We start from the raw sequence: 9,604 nt of genomic DNA on the forward strand, positions 1-9,604 counted from the left end.
ACAATAAACAAGTCTTTTTTAAAGAAATTTTTATTTATTTAAGGCAATAAGGTTAAGTGACTTGCCCAAAGTCACACAGCTAGGCAATTACTTAGTCTTTGATAAAGATCACAATCTTCCCTCAACAGTCAGAGTTCTAGTGCTCAGCCTGATGGGATCCTGGAGAGATCATTTCCTTACTGTCCCTGCCTTCAAGCTGTAAAGCTTCATTTGAGGAACGAATGTTCCTTGAATGTGTGATGAAGGGGAGGTGAGAAGGACCCCCAAAGAGCAGTCCTACCTTTCTGAGGGCCCCAGGGGGAGGTCAGGCTTTGACTCTGGTTCACCTAATCCCCACTCAGGGAACAGAAATAGCCATCTCTTCTTAGCTGCCCTCCCCACACTCTCTAAGCAGTGACATAGACCTGAGGGGGAGGGGAGTGTTGTAAGACGATACTACTGCTGCCTGAAGGTCATCTGAAGTGAATGTCTGGGCTCAAGAAGGCAATAGGGAAAGCAGATGCTTTTCCAATGCTTGGAGAGGGGCCCGGAGTTGGTCTGGGGTGGGAGTCTGATTACCAACCATTATAGCAAGGTCAAATAGGAGAAAATTAGTGGGAGGGATGGAATGGAGTAGAATGAAGAGAGGGAAGATGCCAAGTCAGCCATGAAAGTGGGAAAAGGGCTCCAAAGAATGGAGAATGAAGCAAGAAGCAAGAGGAAAAACAGAGTTTGAGTGAGGTAAGGTGGTGATTTCATGTTTACTTGGTCATGCCTGACTCTTCGTGACCCTATTTGGGGTTTTCTAGGCAAAGATAAGGAAGGAGTTGTCATTTCCTTCTCCAGGTCTTTTTATAGATGAGGAAACTGAGGCAAACAGAGTTAAGGTTAAGGTTAAGGATTGTATCAACTGAGCCATCTGACTGTTGTCCTCAATTGTAAAACCTGGATTATGATAGCATCCACCTCCCAAGTTTGTTGAGAGGATCAAATGAGGTAATATTTGTAAAGTGATTAGCATAGTGTTTAGGACTAGTAGGTACTTAATAAATGTTGTTATTATTATTATTATTATTATTATTATTAGGCACTGCTAATTCTCATGTTCTGAAACTTTCTAGATTTTCAACAAATGTTTCTCAGGCCCATAACTAATAAATCAAATGAGATGATATTTGTAAATTGTTTTCTAAATCCTAAAGTATTATATAAATGTTAATTATTATGACTATTACTCCTACTTACTGGCACATTTTAGTCTAAGTAACGCCGCTGCCCCCAACCTGAAGTTATTGCGCTATGCTACTGGGAGTCTCTTTTCAACAAATCAGCTGAAGTCTCAGCGGGAACCATACTTGTTGGCTATTGGATTTTTGTAAGAGCCTCAGACTACTGTCACCTTCAACTAGGTAGCACATTGGATAAAAGGACTGGAATTGGATTTTGGAAGATTCCTCTTCCTGAGTTCAAATCCAGCTTCAGACACTTACTAGCTATGTGACTATGTTACTTAATCTGTTTGCCTTAAAAAGAAAATGCTGAACTACTCCAGTTGGACACAACTGAATGACTAGACAACAACACAATTGAGGAAACTGAGGCAGGCGGGGTTAGATGACTTGCCAAGGGTAATATTGTTAATAAATGTCTGAGGGCAAGATTTCAAATTCAGTATTCTTGATTCTAGACCTAACACTCCATCCACACTGCTCCCTGAAATAACAGGTTGTTTGTTTTCAGGTTTTGTTTTAAACAAAGTAGGTATTTCATTCTTCACATTTATATAGTGAGTTTTACACTTCCCAAAGCACTTTCACATTCATTTTTTCATCTGATTTTTATTGCAACCCTGAGTACCTCTCAAGGTAGAGACAAGGTAGAAAGTACTGTCATTTTATAGAGGAAGAAACTAAATCTCAAAAAAAAAGTGACTTGCCCAAGGTCAAAAAATCAGAGCTAGTAGGAGAGTCAAAGCTCCCATAATTTCTGGTCCAGAATTATGCATCCCCACAAGGGTTGCCTTTCCAAATTGCCATTTTAAGTGACTAGACACATTTTTGTTTTCTTTTAAAAATTATCTTTAGCTTTCCTTGTCACCTTCAGTTCATTCTAAGCTCTGGGACCACAAACATTATACATTTTTGTTCTTAATATTTATTCTTAATATTTATTGGTATCTTAGACGTTTCTATCACCTTTATTTTCCCTTTCCTCTCACCCATTGGGAAAGACATTTTTATGTTAAAAAAAACAACTCAGCAATATTAACTACTACGTGAATCTAGTCCAAGAATCCAATATTCCATATCCATAGGTCCTATCTCTTCACATACCTCTGTCAGTCTTTAGTTAGTTATTTCATTTTCTTTACATAGTATTGTTTCAATTCTTGTGTCATTATTATTCTTTCAATTTACATTGTTATGGTATATGTGTGTCTGTGTGTGTGTGTGTGTGTGTGTGTGTGTGTGTGTGTGTGTGTGTGTTTTCTTCCTAGTCTGCCAAAGTAACTCTACTTCTTCTCTTCCAATCCCAAAAGAGACAGCTCAGGATCCAAGCCCAAGAGCCTTGGGGATCGCACTAGCATTGCTTCTAGTCTGGACCTTCTGGCCAACAGTGAGAGGAAAAATCCTTGTTAAGAAGAAACCCTACCTTCTTCAACCCCACTAACACCAGACACTGAACAATTGCAACTTTTGGGCAAAATAGCTTAAGAACCCTGAAAATGACAATACCCTACTCCACAGACTTGATAAACCTGCTTCCAGTCTAACCATCATCTCAGGTTGATGTAAAGTAAGGACCAGGTAACTTCCATAAAAGAAAGTTCTCAATGCCATTGTATTTGGCATTCTCAAATTATTTACCATCAAAAACTCAATGAAAATGACACAAGAGGCAACATCATCTGTTTTGCTACTCTGCCCCAAGGACCCATGAGACCTTAAGGACCCATAAGACCTTTCTATCCTTTCCATCTGACTTAGAAAACCCCCTTTATGTGTGGAGAATTGGGTTGGGAGGATTGGGTTAGGGTGAGATACAGAAAGAACATAAGAGGGAAAGGAAGGAAGAGAGGAGGGAAGAGGAAGAGAAGGAAAGGGAGTAGTAACAAATAATCTTAGGAAATTTTCAATTCAGGAAAATTGATTGGTATTTTCTGGGTTGTGTTGTGGGTATGCCCTCTGTGGTCAAGTCCCAGTGCCAAGTTCAAGCACAGGGTCAAGGGTGAAGCTGGATACTTTTCAAATGAAGGTAAAGATTGATTTTCATCTATCAGCTAACTAAGACATTCTGCCCAGACTTTCTGCCAAGTGAGCCGGCACCCCAGCTTGGGGTGTCCCACCTAGCTCACTGGGTAGAGGAAATGACTATGCCTATATCTGTGATATTGATACAGGTGGAAGGGCACAGTCTTCTTTTCATGGAACTTTTATTGGATCATACCCTGGGACTTAGATCAGGTGGGAGGGGAAGTGGAAAAAATAGAAGGGAAGGAAGGGTAAAAAAAGTACAGGAGAAAAGAGGAGGGGAGGGAAGTAGCTCTCCTGCTCCTGAGAGAACCAATAAGAAGCGTAGGAGCAGAATTATTGACTTATTATCAAAATGACCCAAGCTGTTGACCCAAAGCTAATGATTAATGGCTTGAATATTTTGCATATCATTTGTATGCTACTCATTTTATTTTGTCTGCTAAAATCCCCCCTGTGGTTCTCTTTCTCCCCAACAATCCTTTCTTTTTTTCCTCCCCAGCGGTTGCCCCTCCGCACTTCACTTTTTCTCAGCCTTTCCTCTCTCCCCTATGTTCTCTGATACCCATCCATGTTGCCTCAGAGTATACCACCCCCTTTCCTCCCTCTCAGTTTCTTCCTAATTCTCCCCATTATTCTCCCAAGTATTCTTTCTCCAGTGTTTTCCCCAAACTCCAAACCTCTCCTCTAGTGTCCTCCAGCCTCTGTCCTCTTTCCTAAGTATCCTCAACTCAAATCCCCTCCCTTCCTCCCCTTCCTTTTTGTGTCCACCCTACAGCCTCTTCCTTTCATCTCCCCTCTCTGTCTCACAAATTCCTGCCTCCAGTTTTCTCCCAGACTCGTCTCCTTCCTCCTGGGACCTTTCCCAAAACCTGAGTGTATCATCACGGACTGGGCTGGATTCCTGCCTGGGAAAATCTGAGTTGGGCTCTTTCTTCCCTATCTCTTTCTTATTTTCTTTAAATAAGCAGAACTTCCCATCCCCTTATTTATCAACTAGACAAAAGAAGCCCTGCCTACAGGTTTCATCTGTGCCCTTCTCTGACCCCAAGTTTTTGCTCTTTCTTACTTCACCAACCCTTCAAGCCAAATTCCTAGTTCTAACACTACTCATTCTGTCTCTGCTCCCTCACTTTGGCTTGCTTGCTGGGTTAGCCAGAGTCAGAGCTGCCCCATGCCGAGAGACCTGAGGTGAGGGGAGAGGAGGGAATCTGTCTGGTAATTAATCCCGGTGCTAATGGAGCCTTCATTGCCTATCAGGGACTTTTAAGATGCCTCTAGGAAACCCTTCAGCACCATTAGAGACCCTTCCAAGGTCCTTAGTGGGCTCATTAGCATTCTTCATCCCAGTAATTAAAGCTCACTAGTTGGGGAGTGTGGTTGGTGGTAAAGGGATTGGGGGAGGGAGGGGAAGAATGAGTTAGGTTAAAGGCCTCCCATTCTGCCTGGATCCCCAGAAGGATATGCTAGAGAAGTATTTCTCCCCTTCCCAACCCCACCCCAACTGCTTGACTCAATATAAGGGAGGTAAAGTAGAGCTGCGTTCTAGAATATATGCGTGCTTAATTTCTTATACATGAGCGAGGAAGAGTGAAGTAGAGATTTTTTTTGTTTCTTTTTTTGAAGCAGAGATTTAAAATCAGCCAAACCCACTCCCTCAGCTTTACAGAAAAGAAAACTTGGGTCCAGAAAAGGGATGCAAATAGACAAAGCTAAGCCAAGAATCCAGGGCAGCACCCTTTGTACTTTATGTCCCCTCACCCCAACTCCAATATTTCCCCTCATTTCTACCTCCATTCTTCATTCTGGTCTCACTTGCACTTCATGAGGACAAGCTAGGGAGTCTCTCTCCCCTTTCCAGGTGCCTTTAAAAATTATTCTTATTCAGAAACAGGAGAGTAACTTTACTGATGTTTACAAGATGACTAAAATATATAGGAAAACAATTTCAAAAGGCTTTAGAACTCTGATTCATGCAGTGACCAATCATGACTCCAGAAGACTGATGGTGAGGGCAGCTAGGTGGCACAGTGGATGGAGCACTGGCCCTGGAGTCAGGAGGACCTGAGTTCAAATTTGAACTCAGATACTTAATAATTACCTAGCTGTGCGACCTTGGGCAAGTCACTTAACCCCATTGCCTTAGCAAGAAAGAAAGAAAGAAAGAAAGAAAGAAAGAAAGAAAAAGAAAAGAAAGAAAAAGAAAGAAAGAAAGAAAGAAAGAAAAGAGAAGAAAGAAAGAAAGAAAGAAAGAAAGAAAGAAAAAGAAAGAAAGAAAGAAAGAAAGAAAGAATGAAATGAAGGACAAAAAAAAACCCACCAGAGGACTGTTGGTGAAAAGTGTCTCTCTTGTCTTAACAGAGACTTGTTGATGGGCTAGAGGTGCAAAATGAGATAGATTTTCAGATATGGCAAATGGGTTGATTTGTACCACTTGATTCTATTTGTTACAAGAAGATGCTTGGAATACATTGGGGGGAAAGGCTAGGTAGTGAATCAAGACAGAAAAAATGTTTTTTAAAAAAGAAAAGAACATAAGAAATCAAAAATATACAAAAGAAAAAAGCAAGGTGACAAACTGGGCAATTTTGGTACTATGCCATTAAATTCTTTGTTCACTTAAAAATTGCATATATGTTCATGACTCCACCATCTTCATCTCATTTTATAACTTGAAATAGAAGTGTTGGTTATTGATCATTAGGTTAATAATAAAAAAGAAAAACTTCTCTTCCTTGTCAGGATCAGCCTGGGAGGTGGTTCTGAGAAAAAAATGAGGAGATGAATGTTTAAAAACTAGGATTCAAAGGCAATAGGTCATTTTATATCTTAATTCTTCCTAATATTTTCTGCTCCTAATATTACAGGTTCCTTTTATTCTCTATTAAGAAGATAAAGGATGTCCCTTTTGGTTGAGGTGAGGGACTACCAAGGTATAGAACATTGCAAAAAGTGTAATATTTTTATCTAATGTTTTTCTTTACTACAAGGGAGCACTCAATTCATGTTAGGCAATGGGGAAGAAATAGTTTTCAAACAGGACTGATATAAAATTTTTTTTATTAAAAAAAAGATCAAGAATGGTGAGAGAATGATACATCCTAAAGATCGGCCCTGAGTGAATTCGTTTTCTAGGGAGTCAGTTTTCCCATCTGTGTATGGGCACCATTCATTTTTCCCTGGAATACTAAAAGAATGGAAAAACTACAGTTAGTCAATCAGTTAATGAATCTTTATTAAGCACTTACAATGTGCTAGTAACTATACTAAATTCCAGGGCAAAAAGAGGGAAAAGACCATCTCTGTCTTGTCTAATGAAGAGAAAATAAGTAAATAAATATATACAGGTGAGTTATATAAAGGATAAATAGGAAATAATTAAGAGAGGAATGGCTGCTTCCTTTAGAAGATGGGATTTTAGCTGGAACCTAAAGGAAACCAGGGAAGTCAGGTGGTAGAGATGAAAAGGGAGAATTTTCCAGGTATAAGAAACACATAGAGAAAATGTTCAGAGTCAAACAATGGAGCATCTTGTTGGGGAATATCCAAGAGGTCAATGTCACTGGATCAAAAGAGACAAAGGTAAGACTGGAAAGTTAAGAGAGGTTTCAGTTAAATACAGTGGACACTTCTTGAAGGAGGAACTATGGAAGGGGTTATAATTCTAGTGCCAAAGCACTCCAAAGGGAAGCAAATTTCCTGTACTCAGAATCACATATAGATTAAAGTTAATCAAGTGGAGTTAATCATAGGGCAGCTAGGTGTACAGTGAATAGAGTTCTGACCTGGAGTCCAAAAGACCTGATTTAGAAACTTACAACTTGTATGACTCTAGGCAAGTCCCTTAACCTCTGTCCACCTCAGTTTCCTCGACTATAAAATTAGATAATAATAATAATAACACTGAGATCAAATTAAATCATATTTGTAAGGTACTTGCCTATATAATAGTTGCTAATAAATACTTGTTTCCTCTCTTTCCTTCCAGGAGATTGTCCTGGGAACTCCCACTGGAGAGTGTCACAGTGTCTACCAATAATAATAATGATAATAATAATAATAATAATGGCAACAAGAAAAAGAATAACTGACATTTTTGTATTTCATTAAGTGTTGTCATTTTACATATATTATTCCCATTTGTTCTTCACAACAACTTTATTTTATAGATGAGGAAACTGAGACATAGAAATGATAATTAACTTAAGGAAACCAAGAGAAGAGTAGGGGTAAGAAGGTTTATCCTATTGCCTTGGTTTAGGAAATAAGTCAACAGGGGCCTGAGTCCCTGAGTATTCCACTCTGTGACCTGGTCAATTAGGGATGGAGACTGAACTGTGATAAGTCATAGGACCACTAATGAGGGCATGCCATGCTAGGTGGTACTATGCCATCCTGTGCCATGCTGTTCAATCAGTTCTAAAGCTCTTCAATGAGACCTTCATGTACCTCAGTATTGCTTCTTCTGACCCCCTTGTGAGCATTTGCCCTATATGAATTCTCCATAATTTTTTTTTTGACAAGCATACATCTGGCATTCTAACATTATGTCCAGCCCATCTTAGTTGCACTCTCTGTAGTAATGTTGGAATGCTAGGCAGTTTAGCTCAAGAAAGGACCTAAGTGTCTGGTAGATCTCCTGCAGGTAATCTTCAGAATCTTCCTAAGACAATTTATATGGAAGTGATTCATTTTCCTGACATAGTACTGATAGACTATCCAGGTTTCACAGGTATATAGCAATAAGGTCATCACAACAGCTCTATAGACCTTTGGTTTGGTAGTCAATCTAATCTCTCTTCTCTCCCACACTTCCTTTCAGAGCCTCCCAAATACTGAGCTAGCTCTGGCAATGCCTGTGTCAATCTCATTGTCAATGTGTACCTCCTTGGAAAAGGATACTGCCAAGGTAAGTGAACTTGTCCTGATTACTCAAAACTTCTCCATTTGCTGTAATCAATGGTTCTACAGTTGGATGGTGTGGGGCTGGCTGATGGAACACCTGTATATTCTTGGTGTTAATTATTGGACCAAAATTACCACAAGCATCAGAGAATCGATCCATACTTTGTTGCATCTCAGCTTCAGAGGTTGCATTGAGTGCACGATCATCTGCAAACAGATCATCACCAACACTCCCTCTACTTTGGTCTTGGCTTGTAGCCTTTTCAAGTTGAAGAATTTGCCATCAGTGTGGTAGCTGACCTTGAGGCCATGTTCATCCTCAGTGAAGGCATTTGATAACATGAATGAAAACATTATGCTTAAAAGTCCTTGTTTCACTCCATTGGTGACTGGGAAATCCTCTGCTATCTGGGCAAGCATGCCACAGGGAGCTGACATACAATACTGATGAACTTCTCTGAGCAATCAAATTTTGACATGATTTTCCATAAATCCTTACAAGTGACAGATCTACAAATGTTACATACAGACCTCTGCTCTGTCCTGGCATTTTTCCTCAAGTTGTCAAGCAGCAAATACTAGATAACTGTTCCTTGACCCTTTGTGAAACTACACTGGCTCTCAGGGAGGTGACCATGTTCCAGGTGAAGGATCAGCCTATTGAGAAGGACTTTGGCAAGAATCTTACCAGCAATGAATAAAAGAGAAATACCCTTCTGATTGTCACAGGACAATCTATTCCCTTTACCTTTATAGAGATGGACGATGGAGGCATCCTTGAATTCTTGAACCACCTAGCTGCTTGCCAAAAGTTTGAGAATGGGGTGGCTAGGTGGCGCAGTGGACAGAGCACCGGCCCTGGAGTCAGGAGTACCTGAGTTCAAATCTGACCTCAATCACTTAATAATTACCTAGCTGTGTGGCCTTGGGCAAGCCACTTAACCCTGTTTGCCTTGTAAAAAAAAAAAAGCTAAAAAAAGTTTGAGAACCTCTTATCTAGTTCATTCTTTATTTTACAGTTGAAAAAAAGAGAGGAACTTTTTTTTTTTCAAGGCATTGGGGTTAAATGGCTTGCCCAAGGCCACACAACTAGGTAGTTATTAAGTGTCTGAGGTCAGACTTGAACCCAGGTACTCCTGACTCCAAGGCCGGTGCTCTGTCCACTGTGCCACCTAGCCACCCCCCATGAGAGGAACTTAATAGTCAGATCCAAGATTAAAATTGTATCCATCTCTTCTATAATTATGACTTGTCATTCCCTGCTCACAACTGCTCCAAATATTAAGGGTATTAAATATGCATAGATCCTGGAGTCCTAAGGGGTAAGGAAAGGGCTGATGTTGAAGTGTTGATGTTAGAGCCAGGGTATGCTGCAAATCTAGCCCACAAAACCCCTTACATGAAAGAAGGAGAGGCAAGAAACCAGGAAGAGAAAAAGAGAGGGGATGATGGAAGGAAAAGAGGAGAAA

The 9,604-nt window shown here is 40.2% G+C and overlaps 1 long non-coding RNA gene across 1 annotated transcript; it reads left to right on the forward strand.

Moving 5' to 3' along the window:
• The first annotated feature begins 487 nt into the window (after positions 1–487).
• LOC141489615 (uncharacterized) lies at positions 488–8,117 on the forward strand. Its single transcript, XR_012468948.1, has 3 exons — positions 488–720; positions 2,519–2,786; positions 8,053–8,117. It is a non-coding gene; the product is annotated as an uncharacterized LOC141489615 (long non-coding RNA).
• Positions 8,118–9,604: the final 1,487 nt, after the last annotated feature.

This window comes from Macrotis lagotis, chromosome 5, assembly GCF_037893015.1.
Source record: "Macrotis lagotis isolate mMagLag1 chromosome 5, bilby.v1.9.chrom.fasta, whole genome shotgun sequence".
Taxonomy (NCBI): domain Eukaryota; kingdom Metazoa; phylum Chordata; class Mammalia; order Peramelemorphia; family Peramelidae; genus Macrotis; species Macrotis lagotis.